At 42.0% G+C, this 24,374-nt stretch overlaps 1 protein-coding gene across 2 annotated transcripts in view; it reads right to left on the reverse strand.

The window, feature by feature from the left end:
- The window catches only part of LOC110532571 (actin-like protein 6A), a 758,238-nt gene that overhangs the window by 246,993 nt on the left and 486,871 nt on the right, over positions 1-24,374 (reverse strand). The gene's annotated exons all lie outside the window — the stretch shown is intronic.

Genomic DNA, 24,374 nt, shown 5'->3' on the forward strand with positions numbered 1-24,374 from the left:
TTTCATCCCTCGTGGCCACAGGGTGTAGCCGCCTCGCTTCGCGGGCCGCCTCGCTTCGCGTTCCTAGGAAACTATGCAGTTTTTTGTTTTTTTACGTGTTATTTCTTACATTACTACCCCAGATCATCTTAGGTTTCATTACATACAGTCGAGAAGAACTACTGAATATAAGATCAGAGTCAACTCACCATCAGTACGACCAAGAATATGTTTTTCGCGACGCGGATCCTGTGTTCTGCCTTACAAACAGGACAACGGAGTGGATCCCATGCAGCGACCCAAAAAAACCATTCCGAAAAAGAGGGAAACGAGGCGGTCTTCTGGTCAGACTCCGGAGACGGGCACACTGTGCACCACTCCCTAGCATTCTTCTTGCCAATGTCCAGTCTCTTGACAACAAGGTTGATGAAATCCGAGCAAGGGTAGCATTCCAGAGGGACATCAGAGACTGTAACGTTCTTTGCTTCACGGAAACATGGCTCACTGGAGAGACGCTATCCGAGGCGGTGCAGCCAACGGGTTTCTCCACGCATCGCGCCGACAGAAACAAACATCTTTCTGGTAAGAAGAGGGGCGGGGGCGTATACCTTATGGCTAACGAGACATGGTGTGATGAAAGAAACATACAGGAACTCAAATCCTTCTGTTCACCTGATTTAGAATTCCTCACAATCAAATGTAGACCGCATTATCTACCAAGAGAATTCTCTTCGATTATAATCACAGCCGTATACAGTGCCTTGCGAAAGTATTCGGCCCCGTTGAACTTTGCGACCTTTCGCCACATTTCAGGCTTCAAACATAAAGATATAAAACTGTATTTTTTTTGTGAAGAATCAACAACAAGTGGGACACAATCATGAAGTGGAACAACATTTATTGGATATTTTATAACTTTTTTAACAAATCAAAAACTGAAAAATTGGGCGTGCAAAATTATTCAGCCCCTTTACTTTCAGTGCAGCAAACTCTCTCCAGAAGTTCAGTGAGGATCTCTGAATGATCCAATGTTGACCTAAATGACTAATGATGATAAATACAATCCACCTGTGTGTAATCAAGTCTCCGTATAAATGCACCTGCACTGTGATAGTCTCAGAGGTCTGTTAAAAGCGCAGAGAGCATCATGAAGAACAAGGAACACAACAGGCAGGTCCGAGATACTGTTGTGAAGAAGTTCAAAGCCGGATTTGGATACAAAAAGATTTCCCAAGCTTTAAACATCCCAAGGAGCACTGTGCAAGCGATAATATTGAAATGGAAGGAGTATCAGACCACTGCAAATCTACCAAGACCTGGCCGTCCCTCTAAACTTTCAGCTCATACAAGGAGAAGACTGATCAGAGATGCAGCCAAGAGGCCCATGATCACTCTGGATGAACTGCAGAGATCTACAGCTGAGGTGGGAGACTCTGTCCATAGGACAACAATCAGTCGTATATTGCACAAATCTGGCCTTTATGGAAGAGTGGCAAGAAGAAAGCCATTTCTTAAAGATATCCATAAAAAGTGTCGTTTAAAGTTTGCCACAAGCCACACCAAACATGTGGAAGAAGGTGCTCTGGTCAGATGAAACCAAAATTGAACTTTTTGGCAACAATGCAAAATGTTATGTTTGGCGTAAAAGCAACACAGCTGAACACACCATCCCCACTGTCAAACATGGTGGTGGCAGCATCATGGTTTGGGCCTGCTTTTCTTCAGCAGGGACAGGGAAGATGGTTAAAATTGATGGGAAGATGGATGGAGCCAAATACAGGACCATTCTGGAAGAAAACCTGATGGAGTCTGCAAAAGACCTGAGACTGGGACGGAGATTTGTCTTCCAACAAGACAATGATCCAAAACATAAAGCAAAATCTACAATGGAATGGTTCAAAAATAAACATATCCAGGTGTTAGAATGGCCAAGTCAAAGTCCAGACCTGAATCCAATCGAGAATCTGTGGAAAGAACTGAAAACTGCTGTTCACAAATGCTCTCCATCCAACCTCACTGAGCTCGAGCTGTTTTGCAAGGAGGAATGGGAAAAAAATTCTGTCTCTCGATGTGCAAAACTGATAGAGACATACCCCAAGCGACTTACAGCTGTAATCGCAGCAAAAGGTGGCGCTACAAAGTATTAACTTAAGGGGGCTGAATAATTTTGCACGCCCAATTTTTCAGTTTTTGATTTGTTAAAAAAGTTTGAAATATCCAATAAATGTCGTTCCACTTCATGATTGTGTCCCACTTGTTGTTGATTCTTCACAAAAAAATACAGTTTTATATCTTTATGTTTGAAGCCTGAAATGTGGCAAAAGGTCGCAAAGTTCAACGGGGCCGAATACTTTCGCAAGGCACTGTATATCCCCCCCAAGCAGACACATCGATGGCTCTGAACAAACTTTATTTAACTCTTTGCAAACTGGAAACCATTAATCCGGAGGCTGCATTCATTGTAGCTGGGGATTTTAACAAGGCTAATCTGAAAACAAGACTCCCTAAATTTTATCAGCATATCGATTGCGCAACCAGGGGTGGAAAGACCTTGAACCATTGTTACTCTAACTTCCGCGACGCATATAAGGCCCTGCCCCGCCCCCCTTTCGGAAAAGCTGACCACGACTCCATTTTGTTGATCCCTGCCTACAGACAGAAACTAAAACAAGAGGCTTCCACGCTGAGGTCTGTCCAACGCTGGTCCGACCAAGCTGACTCCACACTCCGAGACTGCTTCCATCACGTGGACTGGGATATGTTTCGTATTGCGTCAGATAACAATATTGACGAATACGCTGATTCGGTGTGCGAGTTCATTAGAACGTGCGTTGAAGATGTCGTTCCCATAGCAACGATTAAATCATTCCCTAACCAGAAACCGTGGATTGATGGCAGCATTCGCGTGAAACTGAAAGCGCGAACCACTGCTTTTAATCAGGGCAAGGTGTCTGGTAACATGACCGAATACAAACAGTGCAGCTATTCCCTCTGCAAGGCTATCAAACAAGCTAAGCGTCAGTACAGAGACAAAGTAGAATCTCAATTCAACGGCTCAGACACAAGAGGCATGTGGCAGGGTCTACAGTCAATCACGGACTGCAGGAAGAAATCCAGCCCAGTCACGGACCAGGATGTCTTGCTCCCAGGCAGACTAAATAACTTTTTTGCCCGCTTTGAGGACAATACAGTGCCACTGACACGGCCTGCAACGAAAACATGCGGTCTCTCCTTCACTGCAGCCGAGGTGAGTAAGACATTTAAACGTGTTAACCCTCGCAAGGCTGCAGGCCCAGACGGCATCCCCAGCCGCGCCCTCAGAGCATGCGCAGACCAGCTGGCCGGTGTGTTTACGGACATATTCAATCAATCCCTATACCAGTCTGCTGTTCCCACATGCTTCAAGAGGGACACCATTGTTCCTGTTCCCAAGAAAGCTAAGGTAACTGAGCTAAACGACTACCGCCCCATAGCACTCACTTCCATCATCATGAAGTGCTTTGAGAGACTAGTAGGACCATATCACCTCCACCCTACCTGACACCCTAGAACCACTCCAATTTGCTTACCGCCCAAATAGGTCCACAGACGATGCAATCTCAACCACACTGCACACTGCCCTAACCCATCTGGACAAGAGGAATACCTATGTGAGAATGCTGTTCATCGACTACAGCTCGGCATTCAACACCATAGTACCCTCCAAGCTCGTCATCAAGCTCGAGACCCTGGGTCTCGACCCCGCCCTGTGCAACTGGGTACTAGACTTCCTGACGGGCCGCCCCCAGGTGGTGAGGGTAGGCAACAACATCTCCTCCCCGCTGATCCTCAACACTGGGGCCCCACAAGGGTGCGTTCTGAGCCCTCTCCTGTACTCCCTGTTCACCCACGACTGCGTGGCCACGCACGCCTCCAACTCAATCATCAAGTTTGCGGACGACACAACAGTGGTAGGCCATAAAGATCATCAAGGACATCAACCACCCGAGCCACTGCCTGTTCACCCCGCTATCATTCAGAAGGCGAGGTCAGTACAGGTGCATCAAAGCTGGGACCGAGAGACTGAAAAACAGATTCTACCTCACAAGGCCATCAGACTGTTAAACAGCCACCACTAACATTGAGTGGCTGCTGCCAACACACTGACACTGACTCAACTCCAGCCACTTTAATAATGGGAATTGATGGGAAATGATGTAAATATATCACTAGCCACTTTAAACAATGCTACCTTATATAATGTTACTTACCCTACATTATTAATCTCATATGCATACGTATATACTGTACTCTATATCATCGACTGCATCCTTATATAATACATGTATCACTAGCCACTTTAACTATGCCACTTTGTTTACATACTCATCTCATATGTATGTACTGTACTCGATACCATCTACTGTATCTTGCCTATGCTGCTCTGTACCATCACTCATTCATATATCCTTATGTACATATTCTTTATCCCCTTACACTGTGTATAAGACAGTAGTTTTGGAATTGTTAGTTAGATTACTTGTTGGTTATTACTGCATTGTCGGAACTAGAAGCACAAGCATTTCGCTACACTCGCATTAACATCTGTTAACCATGTGTATGTGACAAATAAAATTTGATTTGATTTGATTTAATTGAAGAGGTTTATCCTGGGATGCCAGGGCGCGGAGCGGGCAGGATACATGAGATGGGCAGTTGATGGGGGTCAAACGTCGAGAGGCTGTGGACATCACCCTGTTACTCGCCTTGGCCTCACTCCTCCTGGGCTTGGAGGACATCTTGGGGAGGGTGAAGCCGTCCACCAGGACCGTGTCGCCCACCCTGGTCCTGAACGGAGCCCTGTTGAGGCCCATGCAGTGCCTGGATGCTGCCCTCCTCTGCCCCAGCCTCACCCAGCCCTTTATCTGGAGGTATGTCCGCATGGGCAGGGCCATACCTGGGAGGACCACCACAGAGCACAACTTGGTGGCAGAGTGACTCACACACTCCCTGTGGCTGTACTGAAGGGCGATCCTCAGGGGGACACGACCCTGGGGATCCCGACAGGCAAGGGTCAAAACGCTGCTGGCGATAAAGAGTTTGAGGATGGTGAGCTGGCCGCGCTCGATGGAGGCGACAGCGGGACACTTGGCGACGTCGGGGTGGGCCGTCTGGTGGCACCACTCACGGTAAGGGTGAACCCCCACCGGCTCAATGACACGCACCCCCCTCTCCAGCAGCCAGGTCCAGGTGGCCCAGAGAAGCAGCGATGTAGAGTGCCACCCGGAGCTGGAACCTGGAATAATACAGAATCAATGTATTTATAACACGTTTCAAGTTTTTTTTTGTCAAGTTCACAAGATACAGTGGGTTATAAAACAGTACAGTAAAATGCTTACTTGCAAGCTCTTTCCCACAATGCAGTATTAAATATCAGGGTAAGAGAAAAAACGTATGAAGGAAAAAAACACAAGAATATAAGCTATATACAGGGTCAGTACTATCATTGTAAGCTATATACAGGGTCAGTACTATCATTGTAAGCTATATACAGGGTCAGTACTATCATTGTAAGCTATATACAGGGTCAGTACTATCATTGTAAGCTATATACAGGGTCAGTACTATCATTGTAAGCTATATACAATGTCAGTACTATCATTGTAAGCTATATACAGGGTCAGTACTATCATTGTAAGCTATATACAGGGTCAGTACTATCATTGTAAGCTATATACAGGGTCAGTACTATCATTGTAAGCTATATACAATGTCAGTACTATCATTGTAAGCTATATAAAGGGTCAGTACCATTATTGTAAGCTATATACAGGGTCAGTACTATCATTGTAAGCTATATACAGGGTCAGTACCATTATTGTAAGCTATATACAGGGTCAGTACTATCATTGTAAGCTATATACAGGGTCAGTACTATCATTGTAAGCTATATACAGGGTCAGTACCATTATTGTAAGCTATATACAGGGTCAGTACTATCATTGTAAGCTATATATATAGGGTCAGTACCATCATTGTAAGCTATATAAAGGTTCAGTACAATCACTGTTGATAGTAAGTCTATCATACAGTTCAGTGTGTAGATGTGTATTCTGACCTCATCACAGGTCTCTCCCTAGACGGGTGTCGTTGGACGGTCAGTCTGTGTCCCAGGAAGCAGCCTCTGAGGAACTCTGCCCACCCATCCCAGGTGTCCAACCGTAGAGTAGCCCCTGGGAGACAGAGACACATGCAGGTTGTCCTCCTGGTTGCCATGAACCAAGAATGTGTTCCATACAGTCCATTTGTCTCTGTGTTACATCCATAAGGTGTTGAGCCAGAGGACCATTGATCTACTGCACAAGGAAGGCCATACCCAGGTCAATGGCGTCGTCGTGCAGCCGGTTGCAATCGTAGAGTTGCAGGCCGGTGGGAGAGCTCAGTCTGAAGGAGCTGACGGGAAGCCCACACTGCTGGGACACCAGGGTCATGAGCCTGGCCACAGACGTACTCAGGAGAAACACAGTGCCCAAGACTGAGAGGGTCTCCCACTTCACGGCACTGAACACACGCACCACCGGCTCCCGCTGAAGTATAAGACCATGGATAAACAGTAAATTCACTTGTTTTACAAAAATACCTACGTTGTGTTTATACACCGAGTAAACAAAACATTATGAACACCTGTTCTTTCCATGACAAAGACTGACCAGGTGAATCCAGGTGAAAGCTATGATCCCTTAATGATGTCACTTGTTAAATCCACTTCAGTGTAGATGAAGGGGAGCAGGAAGGTTAAATAATGATTTTTAAGCCTTGTGACAATTGAGGCATAGATTGTGTATGTGTGCCATTCAGAGGGTGAATGGGCAAGACAAAATATTTAAGTGCCTTTGAACGGGGTAGTAGGTGCCAGGTGCACCGGTTTGTGTCAAGAACTGCAATGCTGCTGGGGTTTTTCACACTCAACAGTTTCCTGTGTGTATCATGAATGGTCCACCACCCAAAGAACATCCAGCCAATTTGGCACAACTGTTGGAAGCATTGGAGTCAACATGGGCCAGCATCCCTGGGGAACGCTTTCAAACACCTTGTAGAGTCCATGCCCCAACGAATTGAGGCTGTTCTGATGGCAAAAGGCGGGGTGCAACTCAATATTAGGAAGGTGTTTCTAATGTTTGGTACACTCAGTATATATAAGTTAGGAGTCATATAATTACAGGGGTAAGATGAAGTGGCTCCTTTGCACTGATCTCAGGTCTGGTTTGTGTTTTTACTGCTAATGGTAAAGGTTAGGATTTGGTGAGAGTAAACTGATCCTAGATCTGTGCCCAAGGGCAATTTCTATCCAGAGACAAATCAAAGATCCATGCTATTTAAATGTATAATCTACCACCATCTCGTGGCTCAAACTTGTAACAACATTTTCTAATTCATGTGCTGTACTGAGTTTTGTTCTATCACATTGAACACTAATCTGGGTGCAGATTAAATTGTTAACAGAAATATTATGAATATGTATTTCAATGAACCCAAAGGGCCTCTTCTTCTCCTACTACATGGCCTGCTGTGCTCTACTGTACTCTACTGTACTCTGTCTGCTGTTCTCTGCTGTGCTCTACTGTAGTCTGCTGTACTCTGCTGTGCTCTACTGTAGTCTGCTGTGCTCTACTGTACTCTGCTGTGCTCTACTGTACTCTGTCTACTGTACTCTGTCTGCTGTGCTCTACTGTACTATACACCACTGGGTATACAGACTCTTCAGATACTGTTAGCGAACACCAGACTGAGGTCGAGGCGATTACATGTGGAAAAGGTTTATGACTGTAAGGGTGTTTGGTACAAAGGCAACACTACATCGGGCCACATTTCAGCTCTATCCCAGGTCAACCATACAATACTATAGATTTCCACTCTAGTCAACCAGCAAGAAGGAGAGACAGACAGAAGGTCTGGCTTTGACTATGTCAATGATGGGATGTGTAAGTAAGGAGTAAGGAACACAAATAAACATTATTCTGATGGTTACATTTGTACTTAGATACATAACCACTCTCCTCTGTTAGCAAATCTTCCACAGAACTTTGTGGAACAGAGTGAGTTCTGTCCCTGTCTGGCTCTGGACATATCATCACATTTGGGTAGAGCCACTTATAGAAGGTGCACACATGGGGAACATTTTTAGTAGCCTAGGGTCCGGGAAAGTGTTGGCCTTTTTAAAACCGCATTTCGTGCAATTCTACATCCTTTTACATGACTGGAGACTTTGGCATTATCTTTTTTAATCAGCACAAATGATCGAAATGGCAGGCTACTTTGACACTGACAAACTTAGTATCTGAGATCAATAAAAACGACCTTGTCTTGAATCCATCAATAGCATATAGGCCTAGGTTTGTGCAGAAACATATAGTAGGCTACAATATGAGGAGGAAATTAGTCCTAAAAATGCTTTCCAGTTTCACTGACTCACCCAATGATGCGCAGCTCACTCGCTGGAGATTGTCGATGCGCTCGTGTCAAAAGCCTATCTCTCCCTCTCTCTGTTTTGTAAAACAATGTTTGGGAGTTGATCAAATATTTTGGTAGTCTACAGCATAGTCTTATCTTTTCAGCAAGAGTCATTGCTTTTCAACCTGTGTTTTCCCTCGATTGTATTTGAAATATTGCAAAAGGCCTGTTTTGTCTGCGTGCTGTTTTTTCACTGACAGATTTGCCTCGCGTTCCCGACTGTAGGCTATTCTTTGTTATTGGGCTACAATCCGCAGCTAGGCTATTTAAAAACAGGGGCCATTGGTCCTCTGTAGCTAAATTATAGGGTTTCTCATGACGTATTAGGCTATTCTGAATGATTTAATTTATTTATGAACAGACAGCAGTAATTCCGTAACTTTAGAAAATTCCTCCAGAACCCTTCATGCAGCTATGATTCTATAAGGAAACAAATGATGAAGTGCAACTCTGGAGAGATGAGGGGGCAGGATAATTGACGAAGAGGTGTAACAGTACTCTTCTTGCGTTGTGTACAATCAGTCATCGACACGGAACATGTAGCACCAGTCATGTAGATTTATTCTGATAGGAACGGCACAAAATTGCACGTCATGCAATGCACGTCTCACCATCCAACTATGCACTCACGCACGCAGGCTGGTTTGGTGCTTGTTCACTGGGGTAGGTACCAAAATAATACAATTACAATATAATATATTTAACAATGTACCTGATAGGAACGGCACAAAATTGCACGTCGTGCAATGCACGTCTCACCATCCAACTCTGCACTCACGCACTGTACAAAATATATGACCCCCCCACCAGACACAGTAAGTTGCTAGCTAGTACTGGCGGGAATTCTCTACAACAAAATGTACAACAAATATTCTCCAAAAACCACTGCATCTTATGTGTGATGTTCGAACAACATTTACAAACAATTTGATATAAATTGTACATTTAAATCATCACTTGAGAGTATAAACATCACTTTTGATGTACTGTGCTTTGCAACCAACAACTTACCGCTGGTTTGGTGCTTGTTCACTGGGACGATTTTAACTGGAACATCCCCCCTCGTAAGCAGCTATTCAAACCAGCCAATAAGATGCCACGTTGAGTAGGTGAAGGCAAGACAAACTCAAACCAAAAACCCATTGGCTTAACAATAAAGTGGCAAGGGGAATCACCAATATAACCCTGTTACAGAGGCAACTCGAATGAACTTTGATCGCTTTTATTATAATTGTTACATAGCAAAAAGTGAAAATTATTTTTCATGGCACGAGAGGTACCGGATTCGGCCAAATAGGTTCCAGAACAAAGCAGTCCAGAACGGAAAGGTGCCGGATCCTGTTCTGGCATGATCCGGCTAAAATGAAGCACTGATTTGAAGTAGCTAGGCCTCTACCTGCTGAGTATAAAGATTATTAAACTAGATTCAGTGGGCTTGTCATTCACAGTACTGATGAAAAATCAAGTATATTTGATCTAAATGTGGATATATGAGGACATCTAGTGGTCACCGGATTTAAAAAAAAAAATCATGCAAGCTATCTTGGCACTAGCATGCGATGCCATATATTTGACGCAGGTATTTATTTTTCAACATGTATTGTCATTGACCCGGACAAAATATAATTGTATGAGCTATGCCTCTGTGTCCCGGCGTTGTTGTACCCCTCTACTATCTGGCTTGGTGGGGCGATCTCGTTCTGCATGCCTGCTTCACTTATATTCAATGTGTCGTCATGCATTTGTGCATGCACGCTGTTAACGGTCATACCCGTCTTGCTAACTTAGCTAGCTCATCAACCAGTATTTTATTCGCTTTTTCTGCACGATAGCACTTATTAAAGCCTTGAAACTCATGGGGACCCCACTGTTACCACGGGTCATCGAGCTAGCCCTTATTTGGCAGCAGGGTTGCATCGGTTTCCACTGGATTTGACAGCTTGCTATGCTGACTAGCGTCGCTAGCAACTAGCTAACATAGATAAAGTTTAGTCGTGGGTCCACAAAATCAAACAAATGGTACTGAACTGATGACAAAATCATGTTTCGAAATTGTAGTAGCTATATATGTTGTTGTTGTTGTTTAATGACATTGCGAATATAATAATTTTTGACATTTAACTACCGGTATGTATCTAATCCGGTTTCGGCATGAGAAAAGTATTAATCGCAAATTCCAGCACTAACGGATACCGGGAAATAGAAATAAGACACCCGGTCACAAATGCGGAGCCACGCCCTAAAATAACATGGCGTTTAAAAACAATTATTTTATTTTTTTTACATTTTTTTAAACATTTTTTTAAATTAATAACAAATCAATACATAAAGCACATGAGGGAACACAAGCATACATAGATTACAAACAATAGACAATCGAGCTAGGGGGTACAATATCACATTACAATTACACAAGGACTTTAAGGGACATGCATGTACTTACAATTCTAACAGCTTTTTTGTTAGAGCATTTAACCGTCTTAAAATACAGTTCAATTTCTTTTTGTAGGGTAGTTTTCTTACATGCATACAATGCCAAAAAAGATGCACAACTGTTTCTGGGTGGTCATTACAAAAGGAGCAATTTGAGTTGATGTTTTCCTTAAACTTCTTCATATAGTGGTTGGCAGGATAATATTTATGAATCATTTTAAAGGAAACTTCCTAAATTTTGTTAACAAGTGTGTGGCAACATCCAAACTTTTTTCCAACAGATATTATCAATAAATCCATTCCAATAAGGCATGACATAAGGTATAGATAGATACAACATCCTGCTGAAACAAGGATCGTATCGCTCTGTTGTTGAATGGATCAAAAGAGAAACAAATCTTTCCTACTGATGAGTCAACAGGGTCAACAGAAGGTAGGCTCTGAGGGTCAGGTCTTTCCTACTGATGAGTCAACAGGGTCAATAGAAGGTAGGCTCTGAGGGTCAGGTCTTGACATGTTCCTGAATAACATAGCAACACCTGAGGGAATGGCATCTAAAACAATTGCAAAATCTTTAGGTGTTACAGGGACCTTGTAAAGTAATAAGAATTCTTTATAACTGAGTAAAACACCCTCTGCATTTACCAGTTGGCTCACCAATAGGATATTATTTCGGAACCAATATTCTAAAAACAGAGAGGTATTTTTATACAATATATCCCGATTATTCCATATATAATATCTGTGTGGAGAAAAATGGTGTTTATAAATTAAGGACCATGACAAGAAAACCTGCCGATGAAAAGCAGAAAGTTTCACTGGAACTTTGTCAATATTATCATTGCAAAACAACATGAAGTTAAGGCCACCAAAAGTAGAGAAGACATGATGAGGAATACAATTCCAGATAGAAGTGGGTCTTCTTAGGAATTGTTTTATCCAATTGATCTTAAAAGTATTATTTAAAGTAGTAAAGTCCAGAAAATTCAGTCCACCATTCTCATAAGTGTTCATTACAACAGTTTTCCTAATGTAATGGGTACGGTTCCTCCAAAGAAAGTTCAAAAGCATCTGGTCTATCTCCTTGCTTATTTTACGGTCAAGATATAAAGATAGAGCACCATATGCTAGTCTAGAGATACCTTCAGCCTTGGTTATTAGGACTCTACCTTTTAAAGATAAGTCCCTCTGTAGCCATTGATTTAGTTTCTTCTGGGTTTTTTTAATAAGAGGGTTCAAATTTAGTAAGCCTCTAGACTTCTGATCCTTTGTAATGGTTATGCCTAAATATGTAAGTTCTTCTTTTACTGGAATACCATAATATGAAGGTGTCACACAATCTTTGACAGCTATGAGTTCACGTTTATTAATGTTAAGATATAGACCAGACACTTTGGAAAAGGATTGTATCACATTGATCGATATGGGAATTTGGTTAGCGTCTTTCAGAAAAAGTGTAGTGTCGTCAGCCAGCTGGCTTATAATAATTTCTTTACCAGCTATGGAAATACCTTGTACAGGACTATTATTTAAAGAATTTGCAAGAAGTTGGGTGATTAATAAAAACAGGTACGGAGAGATAGGACGACCTTGCCTAATTCCTCTCTTTAACTCAAATCTAGGTGAGGTGCCATATTTCAATTTGATAGAGCTGTTACCATTTGCATAGAGAGTCTTAATAGCCTTACAGAAAAAATCCCCAAAGCCAAGTCTCGTTTGTGACACATTCATGCGTTCCAATTTTGTCTTAATTGTCTGTAGGTTCTAAATTGCTTATGAGCTTGGCTGCCCTTCAGAAAGTAGCTGATTCTTGTACTTTACAGCTGTATTTTCCTACAGTTACTAATAATACTAGCAACGAAACAGATTTCATTCCTTAAAATGATTTTGCCAGATGGAAGAAAATAATAAGGTAGGCCTAAACTGTAATAAGATATACCTTAAAGACTGCTTGTGTTTAATCCTGAATCCAGTTGCCCCTCTTGTACTGGGATAAAATAATAGGGAACCCATGAACCTTATGGAGGAGTACATGTGTTTTGTAGACACACCTGGGTTCTAGACTGGCTGAGGTAAACATTTTAGGAAAGCCTGGGTTTTTAAATCCCGGTGAAAGCAGATATGACAAAGTTTATCAATGTCATGTTGCCCTTCTATTTAGATGAAACTAGCGTAAAGGATCATTTTGCTTCTCTTAATCCACATTTTCTAGCAAAAAAACATGTTCATGCTTTAGGGCTGGTGGGCTGCATATATATTGGTAAAATATAAAGTGTGTGTGTGGGGAGGCCTGGTGGATATAATGGGGTATAGGCCTAACTGCTGTTTTGAGGGTGAAATTTCAACCACAGGATGATGTTATCATTGTAAACTAAATTCAGCATAGCCAAACCTTGTATAAAATAGGTTGAATTTGTACCTTTGAAACCATGTCAGATTTTCAACATTATATACACTTTCAGAAAAAAACTATAGGCAGCACCTCAGCCCGGGATCGAACCCCATCCAGGGATTTAACTACACCCAGCCCTGCTTAGCTTTAATATGTCACTGACTACTACCAATATGCTATTGTGAGAATTATTATTGAGAGATCTCTTAATAACAAAATATATTCAGTGTTAATATCGAAGTCATTCTAAGGGGTAGGTTTGACAAAGCAAATGAGTGAGTGAGTCTTTGACATGAAGACAGTGGTTAGATTCTGCCATTGGGACTGCTCTGATGTTTCCATTCTCTCCTGGTTATGACCATAGAGCCTTGTCCCAGTCTCTAGACCTGCCTGTCTGTGTGATGGATGACCACCTGACCTCTGAAGCTGTCAATGAGATGGTAAGTTGACCTTGTCATTTCATTTTACAACATGAATCCAATAAAATGTTATAGTGATGCTATCATTGGCAATGTTGACGTACCACAACCATCTCTGTTGTGTGTCAGTTGTTTAAATTTGTCCAACGTTGCCAATGCTCCTCCACTCTTTAACAGTTAATAATTATTTCAGTATGATATTTGTTGTATATTAAGTTTGATTATTTGCAATATAATTACATTTCTACCAGGAGCAGAGCAATTCTACCAGGAGCAGAGCAACCTCACTGATGGAAACCACAGAAGATCTGACACTTATGGACTTCCTTCAAAACCTAACTGAGAAGTATGTTCTGTTTTCTTTGGTACTATCACACCTTCAAGGAAATAGGATCAAATTAGAAACTGATCAATCGGAAAAAAATGTTCAGTGCTAGAAAAGTTGTCACATTGCAATTTTGCCAAAACAACTGACACAAAGCAAGTATAACTTCACGATCAGGCAAATAATTAAATAAAAACAATTCTGCCACGCATCCTGATATGACAACATTTATAACAATATTGTTTTCAGGCAATGGAGGGGATTCGTGAGGGCATGTTTGACCCGGTAAGATCATGTTACTGACAATTTAATTAGATTACCATGAAAACTCTGCCTAATGTTTAACCTTGTTCATAAGCTTTTGAAAGATGCACTATGCAACATTTTAAAACACTTCTTCTGTTTCTGGAATACAGCTGACAAAACAACAGCTTGCCGGCTTGTGTCTGAGGATTGTCCAGTTTTTATCGGACAAGCTGATGCAGATCATCATCCCAGGTCTTTACGAACTACTGGGCATCCAAGATGCTGCCTCCTCTCCATTGTCACAGAGATCTCTCACAGCGTCACTCACCAGTCTGTTAGACGATAAGACTAACACCAAGTCCCGCGTGAGATTTACTGAGGCTGGTGTACCTAAGAGGCCAGGCAGTCGAAAGTCTTACAATAGCTTTCGCATCCCGACTCCCTACCCTTCCTCCAACTGTATGGAGCAGGAAGAGGAAGAAGAACAGGAATCACAACTTAAGTTCAAGGAGATTTACCTGACTAGGGGCAGTCTGGGCAGTGGAAGCTACCTGCCCAAGGGGGCCATGAGGTATGTTCTTAAAGGGAAATTTAACAACTTCATATTCATCTCCAGCATCACCATATGTGAAAATTACACATTTCCATGCTTTGTAGTAAAAAAAATACAGAGGGACGTAACTGTTTCCAATAGGGCTAAGAAATTAGTGCTTTTTGAGGTTGGTTTGGTTTCGATTCAAATATTTAAAAAATAATCACGGTTTTGGATTTCAATACTTTTTTTAGACATTGAATGCACTATGGATTATGTGTGTTGAATGCTGTAACAACACATAATAAAACAATGAATAAAAGTCCCATGATGGTAGTGACTGTCCATTACTGTTTATGACTTATCAACCATCATTTACTTTCTCATATAAAATATTTATTTGATGACTTTATTATTTCATTCCAAGTCATCAACTCATCTCTATGGAGCTGCTGCTTATCCTGTCTGACAAAATCACTATTTTAGTAGTTCTTCTAAGTAAATAAGACCTACTTTTATGACCGCTGAACACCAACTGTCAATCACTTAGATCATGTATTTCCAGGTAGAGAATCCTCGCAACGCAACTGCTTTTTATCTCTCTCATGCATTCTCTCGTCTCTCCGTCTCAGTCAATGAGGTTTCCGTATCTGCTCCACACAGAGTGGACAAGCAAGTGGGCGTGCAATGGATTATGGGAATTAATTGCCGTATTTTCTGTGCTAAACTATGTAGAATATTGGCCTGTTGGAAACTACAACTCCCTACTACATTGCATAGTTCGTGCTTGATCTGATTTATCTCTACAGAAACTGAGCATCGAGCTCACAGAAGAAGAAAAAAATTAACTATATGGAATTCAAATAATTGAGCCGACGTCGGTCAATTAATTGTTTAAAAACCAAAAAATAACAAAAATGTTGGTTAAATGCTCAGCTCTAGATTCTAATGACATCATCAGTGTGCATCATGTGATTTTTAACCAATTATGAGTAGGCATTGCCTACTAATTGGTTGATGATGTCATAGAAAACACTTATCTTCCTCTTTCTTTTTTACTACAAAACATAGAAATGCCCATTTTTCACATATGCTGATGTTGGGGTGGTGCTGGAGATGATGAATATGAAGTTGAAACATTTAGAAATTTCCCTTTAACATTCTTCAAACTGCCTTGTATTTATGATTGTCCTTGAAGTTATTAGAAGTTACAGTATTTGAAGTTTATAGCAATTTGGATTTTTGTAGAGGATAGATATTGCCAGGATAGATAGATATCTACAGGCCAGTTTCAATACAAATGACTTATACAAAATACATTTTGTTGGGCTTTAGAAATTAAGCAGTTAGGCTGACATCACACTAAGGTTTTTTCTCAGAGAAACAGCAGCGTTTTCCTCATTGTTTTCAATGGTGCAGATGTATTTGACACACTGAATGTGCATCACAGCCTTACATATTATTTGTTTGACTTTGATGATTTCTGCGTTTTTTTTCCCAAGGACTCTAACCTCTCTGTCTGATGTGCAGAAGAAAACAACCAACTCTGAGACGCTACAAGTCCTCTTAGGTGTCTCAGAGGACACCCTTGTCACCTGTGTGCAGGACAGCCTGCAAGGTTCTCTATCCAAACTTGCATGCATGTCCAATTCTCCATCTGGAAGTGCAGGCTCTATGATGCTAACCCCTGCTGTAATGGCAGAGTTGGCTAAAGATGTCAAGTCGGCCTTATCAGTGGTCGTTAAGAGTGCCTCCGCTAGCCAAACCTCTGTAGTGACACCGGTAAGGGGAGACTCACAGACCAAGGTGACTGAGAGCATGGTGAGAGAGCTGGCCGCTAAACTTGAAAAAGTTGACCAAGAGAGCAAAAGTCTAACAGGGCAAGTCATGACCATGATCTCTGACACAATGGTGGCTTTTGTTGACGAGAACGAACAGAATTTGCTGGAAGATCTGAAGGACAAAATCACGTTTTTGGCATCGCATGTTGGCTTCATTTACAATCTTGATGCCCTGATAAGGAAATACGAGACCAGCTACAATATTGGTGAATCTGGTTCCTCCTGCACGCTCACATCTAAGAGCATCCAAAAACTCTCCAGCCGGGAGTTTCAAACATCAGCAATACAAGCAGTGAGTGGAGTTCTTGACAAAAAAGTCAGTAGTTTGAGCTTTCCTAGTTCAGTCATTCAGTCTGAGTTAACAGGTGCTGTATCAGGTCAAACATTGTCTGGCATTGTAAAGACAGAGTCAATTCACCCAGTGGGCTCAGCAGCGTCAGTAGTTGTTAAGACTTTCGTGTCAGATATGAAGTCCTTGGCTGAATCTGAAGAGAGTCCCCAACAGAAGAGTGCCTGGTCTGCTGCTGTTCACATTTACCACAGCATCCAAAACAACTTGAAAGATTATTTCGGCAAGCTTCAGAGATTTGCCCTAAAGAGCATTGTCACATCTGATGACAACATCACAAATGCTGAGTTTAAGGAGACAGTTCCACTTCCTTGCTTAGACATGAAATATAGGCCCAGTAAGAGTGAGCCTCATTTGCCAGAGTCCACTGGTGCAGTTACTTTACAAAGAGGCCTAAGTGAGAGCTCAAAACTTCTTTGGGCAAAAACTGAGTCAGAAGAAAGCAAGCTCCTTCTGACAACTTGCACCAAAGAAGTCATCTCAGAGCTTCTGGTCTTGTACAACACTGTTGGAGAAAAAGGATCAGGCTTCTCTATTGAGAGAGAGACAATTGTAGAGGGTGTTCTGGCTCAGCTTGGGGATATCTCCCATTCCAGGTCCTCATCACCAATAGTATGTGAGTTCCCCTGTCAAATTGAGGACAGCAGAAGTAAGGCCACAGCTTCTTTGACCAGTCTGTTAGATTGTATTAGAAAACTCTCAAGTGAGGAATTTAAGAGAAATGCCACTCAAGCAGTGAGTGAGTTCCTAGTTAAAAAGTCCTCCAGTAGCTTAACTAGTGCACAGCCTGCTTATTCCAGGTCTTGTTCCATTCAAAACCAGTACACATGGTCAAAGGATATTTGTGCGGATTCTGCTGCCTTTGGCATCATTGACACATTTGTGGAAGACCTGCAGAGCTTGGCGCAACCTGCAGAAGTAGAGGAGAGAGAACCTGACGTCCAGGAAAATGCACAAAAGCTACAGAGTAGGATCTGGTCTGCTACCACTAGTTTATATAACAATATTCAGAAGACATTAAAGGACTTCATCATTCACCAGCGGAGGTCAGACATGCAGAGAAGAATGTCTAGTCATATACCCACAGAGGACTCTGGAAATCTTGGGACTAAGGAGTACCTTGGTTTGGCAAGCCAGGACTTGAGGCAAGCTAGTAAGAGTGTGCCTCACTTGCACAGTTTGAACCTTGAAGTGGCTCTACACAGGGGTGTCAGCGAGAGTTCAAAACTTCTCTGGACTGAAACAGACGAGGCTCTACTGACCAATAGTACCAAAGAGGTAATTTCAACAATCTTGACCTCATGCGAGGATCAGACATCAAATGCACCTTGCTTCTCCACAGTAGGAAAGAAAATATCTGATATGTCCCTTGAGGTCAACATGTTGGTAGGTGGTGTTCTGTCTCAGCTGAAGGACATCTCCTTGTCAAGGTCCCCAACACCATGTGAAGACATGTTTGAACGTCTCCAAGGTTCTCCTGAGCGAACCTCTCCAGTAAGTCTAGATTGCAGCACGGCTGCCTCCAAAGGCATTGCATCTTCCCACAGTCTTTCAACAAAGAGCCTCCAAAAACTCTCTAGTCATGAGTTCCAAACCAAAGCTGAGAAAGGAGTGAGTGAGGTCCTCTCTAGATCATTTAACATTGTGGAGGAAGGTACAACAGATAAGTACCTCCAGCCTGTATCTACATCCACCACATCTACTGATATTATACAAACCATGGTGAAAGACCAGCAGGAGCTCACCCAGACCACCCAATCATCTGACATGGTATTTGGAACCTCCCTGCTCACCACTGGACAGGTTTCTGAGAAAAGAATCTGGTCTGTTGCTCGTAACATCTACTATAGTCTGCAAAGTAAGATTACGGAGTTTCTCAGAAAAGATCTTCAAAGATCAGACACAACACTTGGTTCAATCCAAATCTTTACATATCAAAGCAGTCCTGCATCACAAAGAGCAAGTCTCTGCCATCTTGAGGTCGACCAGAGCAGTGTTACACCTGGTGGAAACGATGCCTGTGTGGACATTCCGCACAAATTACTACCTAAAACCACTGAGCTCTCAGGATCCATGCTGGAGGATATTGACACGATCCGTTGTAGGAGTGCTGACAGCCAAAATACAAGAAATACCTCTTCTTCACGCTCCTCCATCTCTCTAACACCTACTTCAAAATTAAGGCAGTCGAAATGGCACTTTGCTTTACCCGGGACTCCCATCCCCACTGAGTTTCCTGCTCAGATTGACTTTCCCATTGTTAGAAACACAATCATTGAGGACTTCTTTCACACAGAGGACTTACTTCCTGTAACCTTTGTGGACAAAGTCAGGCAAGCTGCTGGGGTGGTAGTGGACATTATGGTGGAAAGTGTTGAGAACACACAGGAAAATGGACAGGGTGCTTCACATCTTGACGACCTCCGATCTGCTGTTAGGAAATTGAGAAAAATCATTTCCACTTGGACCATCCACATTTTCAGCCATGAATTGTTGGATAAAGTGATAGCCCTTCAGGACAGCCACAGCACTCCACAGGTCTTAACATTGGAAGCAGCCAAAAGTGCTTCAGACTCCATTCTTTCAAGGCTGAAATGGGGAAATGAACAATGTGCCATATCCAAGGAGCTCTCCTCTCAGCTTCTCCAGATATTTGCTGAAGAGACAGTGAAGTGCTTCCTGAGACAGTGGTCAGATGAGTATGAAAACATAAACTTTGATGTTTCAGTCCAGAACGATCCAAAGACTTCTACTTGCATGGTCATTCTTCAAATGATCACCAAAGCCACTGCTAAATGTTATTTTGAGTCCGCTACCAGCGTGGCCACCAGTGACATTGTAGAAGGCGTGTTTGATTTGGAAAGGGATACCATCAGCAGTACTGGAGAGCAGGTCCTCACCTTCAATACAAAGGTATAGTACACTTTCATGAATAACACTGCTGTTGACCTTTTATATGATTCTTTGTGTCATGGCATTGCACTGGTTCTTTGCAGTTGATATGCTGTACTTTAAGATATCGAAAACATTTCAGTTTGTTTTAATGTGCCTTTTCCCACCAACCAGGGTTCCAAGAATGTTAGTAAGAACCTCTGTCCTCAAGAGTCTCTGGAGTACCAGCCTCAGAACATTTCCCCTACTGTGTACTTTACAGGTAAGCCCTGCTGCTGTTTAGGCTGCTGCTCAGTCAAGACTGAGACATTATCCCTTTACCATTCCACTAATTCATTTGGAAAGACATTGTACTCCTCTGAGTTGTTACCTATGACATACTGTACTGTGGGCTGGGTGGTAGCCTAGTGGGTTAAGAGGTTGGGCCAGTAACCGATAGGTTGCTGGTTCAGAATCCCTGAGTTCACGAGGCAAAATCTGTCAATGTGCTCTTGAGCAAGGCACTTCATCCTAATTGCTCCGTGTAAGTCTCTCTGGATAAGAGTGTCTGATAAATGAGTAAAAATGTAAATTGATGGCATGCTGGATGGTCTTTCGTTGCAGAGACGATGACAACATCTCATGGCTCCTTTTCTCCAGAGGGAATTTATGATATCGCATCGTCCTTCCCACTTGAAGAGAAGAGTCGCAAACCCTCCCTTTTCACCAGATTGTCTAGATCCATCACGAAAGGCTTTCTCAGCACATTCAAATCTTCAAGGAAAACCAAATTATTTAAATAAATTCCTCATTATAACAACAAGAGCATTCATTTGTTCAGATGAGAATCTAATCGTATTGGTCACATACGCCGAAAACAACTGTGAGATGCTTTATTACGAGCCCATTCCCAACAATGCAGAGTTAAAAAGTAAGAAAATATTTTCTAAATAGTAACACAATAACAATAACAAGGCTATATACAAGGAGTACCAGTACCGAGTCAATGTGCATGGGTGCGAGGTAGTTGAGGTAATACAGTATGTACATGTAGGTAAGGGTAAAAGTGACTAGGCAATCAGGATAGATAATAAACACAGTAGCAGCAGCTAGTGTGAAAGTCGGACAGTGAATGTGTGGGTAGAGTGTAGTGAGTGTGCATCGAGCCAATTCAAGAGAGTCAGTGGAAAACAATTAGAAAAATACATCAATAACAAAGGGGGTCAATGCAAATAGTGCAGGTGGCCATTTAATTAACGTTCAGCAGTCTAATGACTTGGGGGTAGAAGCTGTTCAGCAGTCTAATGACTTGGGGGTAGAAGCTGTTCAGCAGTCTAATGGCTTGGGGGTAGAAGCTGTTCAGCAGTCTTATGGCTTGGGGGTAGAAGTTGTTCAGCAGTCTAATGACTTGGGGGTAGAAGCTGTTCAGCAGTCTAATGACTTGGGGGTAGAAGCTGTTCAGCAGTCTAATGACTTGGGGGTAGAAGCTGTTCAGCAGTCTAATGACTTGAGGGTAGAAGCTGTTCAGCAGTCTAATGACTTGGGGGTAGAAGCTGTTCAGCAGTCTAATGACTTGGGGATAGAAGCTGTTCAGCAGTCTAATGAGTTGGGGTGGAAGCTGTTCAGCAGTCTAATGACTTGGGGGTAGAAGCTGTTCAGCAGTCTAATGACTTGGGGGTAGAAGCTGTTCAGCAGTCTAATGACTTGAGGGTGGAAGCTGTTCAGCAGTCTAATGACTTGGAGGTAGAAGCTGTTCAGCAGTCTAATGACTTGGGGGTAGAAGCTGTTCAGCAGTCTAATGACTTGGGGGTAGAAGCTGTTCAGCAGTCTAATGACTTGGGGGTAGAAGCTGTTCAGCAGTCTAATGACTTGAGGGTGGAAGCTGTTCAGCAGTCTAATGACTTGGAGGTAGAAGCTGTTCAGCAGTCTAATGACTTGGGGGTAGAAGCTGTTCAGCAGTCTAATGACTTGGGGGTAGAAGCTGTTCAGCAGTCTAATGACTTGGGGGTAGAAGCTGTTAAGGAGCCTTTTGTCCCAGACTTGGTGCTCTCGTATCGCTTGCCGTGTGGTAGCAGAGTGAACAGTCTATGACTTGGGTGGTTGGAGCCTTTTGCCAATCAGTTACATACCACTTGCTTTATTTTTATTTGATTTGATGTCATATTGTAAACGTATGTATCTGTTTTGCTGAAAATATGATTTTGAAAACTATGAATGTCTACAAGTGCTTCATAAAACAGTTATATTTATTTTTGTATTTTCAAAAGACAGCAAATAGCCAATCAAGTATCAACATAAGTGTAATGAAAGACATATTTAATTTTCAGTGAATAATTGTCTTGTCCAGTGAGCAACTCAATGACATCGATTCAATGACATCATTAGATCACCTCCAAGAAGCATCTTCAACGTTCACCTGACAACCCATTGGATAAGACACATACACTAACCAAGTGTTTCTTACCTGTCAAGAAGGTTGAGATCAGAAGCTTCTTCAATACCCCAGAAATGGAAAGGCTTTGAGACAAAGACAATCAACTGTCCAGATAATGCACATACACTAACCCGGATGTTCTACTTGCCCCACTGAGTTACAGTAAAGTTATCATTTATGCATGGGTCCACGATCCACTCATAGCTCTCACAGCTATCTGACAGTTCTCAGAATACTAAGGAAGAAGTGTGTGATATTGGATTTGGTATCCTTCCCACTCCCAAGTGATTGGGAGTCCCATATTGTGCCGCATAATTGGCCCAGCGTCGTCCAGGTTTGGCCATCATTGTAAATAAGAATTTGTTCTTAACTGACTTGTCTAGTGAAATAAAGGTTAAATAAAAATAAACTATTTAAGCTGTCTGCTATATTGCTGTGTAAATCCACACACTGCAGGGGAATGATGACACATGCTGTGCTAACACATCGTCACAGTAGTTGTCAGTTTTGTAACGTAAATAAAGAGTTTGTCAAATACTCTGTGAAATACAGTATGTATTATTTTCACACTGCACAGACTCATATGAGCAATAATGATCCACATCTTAATAAAATAGTTTTAAGGCAGGGGGTTGGAGCCTCAATTAGACCCATGTCAAACACTTACAATTACGTACAGTACAACCACATTCAGTACAATCACATACAGCACAACCACATAGTCACATTCAGTACAATCACATACAGCACAACCACATAGTCACATTCAGTACAATCACATAGTCACATTCAGTACAACCCCATTCAGTACAACCACATAGTCACATTCAGTACAATCACATAGTCACATTCAGTACAACCCCATTCAGCACAACCACATAGTCACATTCAGTACAGTCACATACAGCACAACCACATAGTCACATTCAGTACAATCACATACAGCACAACCACATAGTCACATTCAGTACAATCACATACAGCACAACCACATAGTCACATTCAGTACAATCACATACAGCACAACCACATAGTCACATTCAGTACAGTCACATACAGCACAACCACATAGTCACATTCAGTCAACTGAATGATTCTAGAATAATAATAATTCCATTCACATTTGGCTACTACAAATAGCCAGTGAAATATGATACGTTTTTTGTTACTTGAGAGGAATGACTGAGAATCCACTGCCTGCCGTTGTAAACTTTCTGCACACAAATCAAACACAGTACTGACTATATCTATAAGCCTCATCCAAAGGAACAAAATTCTAAGTTGTCCGCATTGTTTCAGGCATCATCCGTTCCAAAGTCTCATCTTGTTCACTGTAAAAAATAAAAATAAAAACTCAAATAAGAGTTCCTTTTTGGACAATTCCAGGTTGTCCCTCCTTGTTTCAGTATGTTTAATCTGCCTAATGACCAGGATCCTGGTGTCTACCCAATGTGCTGAGCACTCCTCCTGGACAGAGTCCGCGCTACATTCAGCTGCTGCAACCATGGTCTCTGTGTGAAGGCACTGTTAGAGAGTCAATCAACCAGAACAAGGTTAGGAGACCAAATCTGTGTCCTAGCATTGTGAAATACTGTATATGTAATGGCTTCAATACATTAATGAAGCGCCCTTACATTCTATCCTCTCCCCATACTGAAACAACTTGTTAGGGTGAACCAATAAGACTGACACTATATACCTTCTAAGCATGATGGTTGGCTCATGATTTGTTTCAGGACTTGTTAGGGTAAACCAATAACAGCTTCTAACCCCAAGTCATAACACTGCTGAACAATTAATCAAATGGCCACCGGACAAGTTCAACTGTTTTATTATTTGTTACTTTAGTTTATTGGGTAAATATTCTCTTAACTCTTCTTGAACTGCACTGTTTGTTAAGGGCTTGTAAGTAAAGTATTTCACGGAAAGATCTACACTTGTTGTATTCAGTGCATGTGACAAATAAAGTTTGAGTTGATTTGATTATGTACCTTCTAAGCATGATGGTTGGCTCATGATTTGTTTGTACTGAAATCTATTCAGGGAGGATAAGGGTATATCAT

This window comes from Oncorhynchus mykiss, chromosome 1 (assembly GCF_057628025.1).
Source record: "Oncorhynchus mykiss isolate SJ-2025 chromosome 1, ASM5762802v1, whole genome shotgun sequence".
Taxonomy (NCBI): domain Eukaryota; kingdom Metazoa; phylum Chordata; class Actinopteri; order Salmoniformes; family Salmonidae; genus Oncorhynchus; species Oncorhynchus mykiss.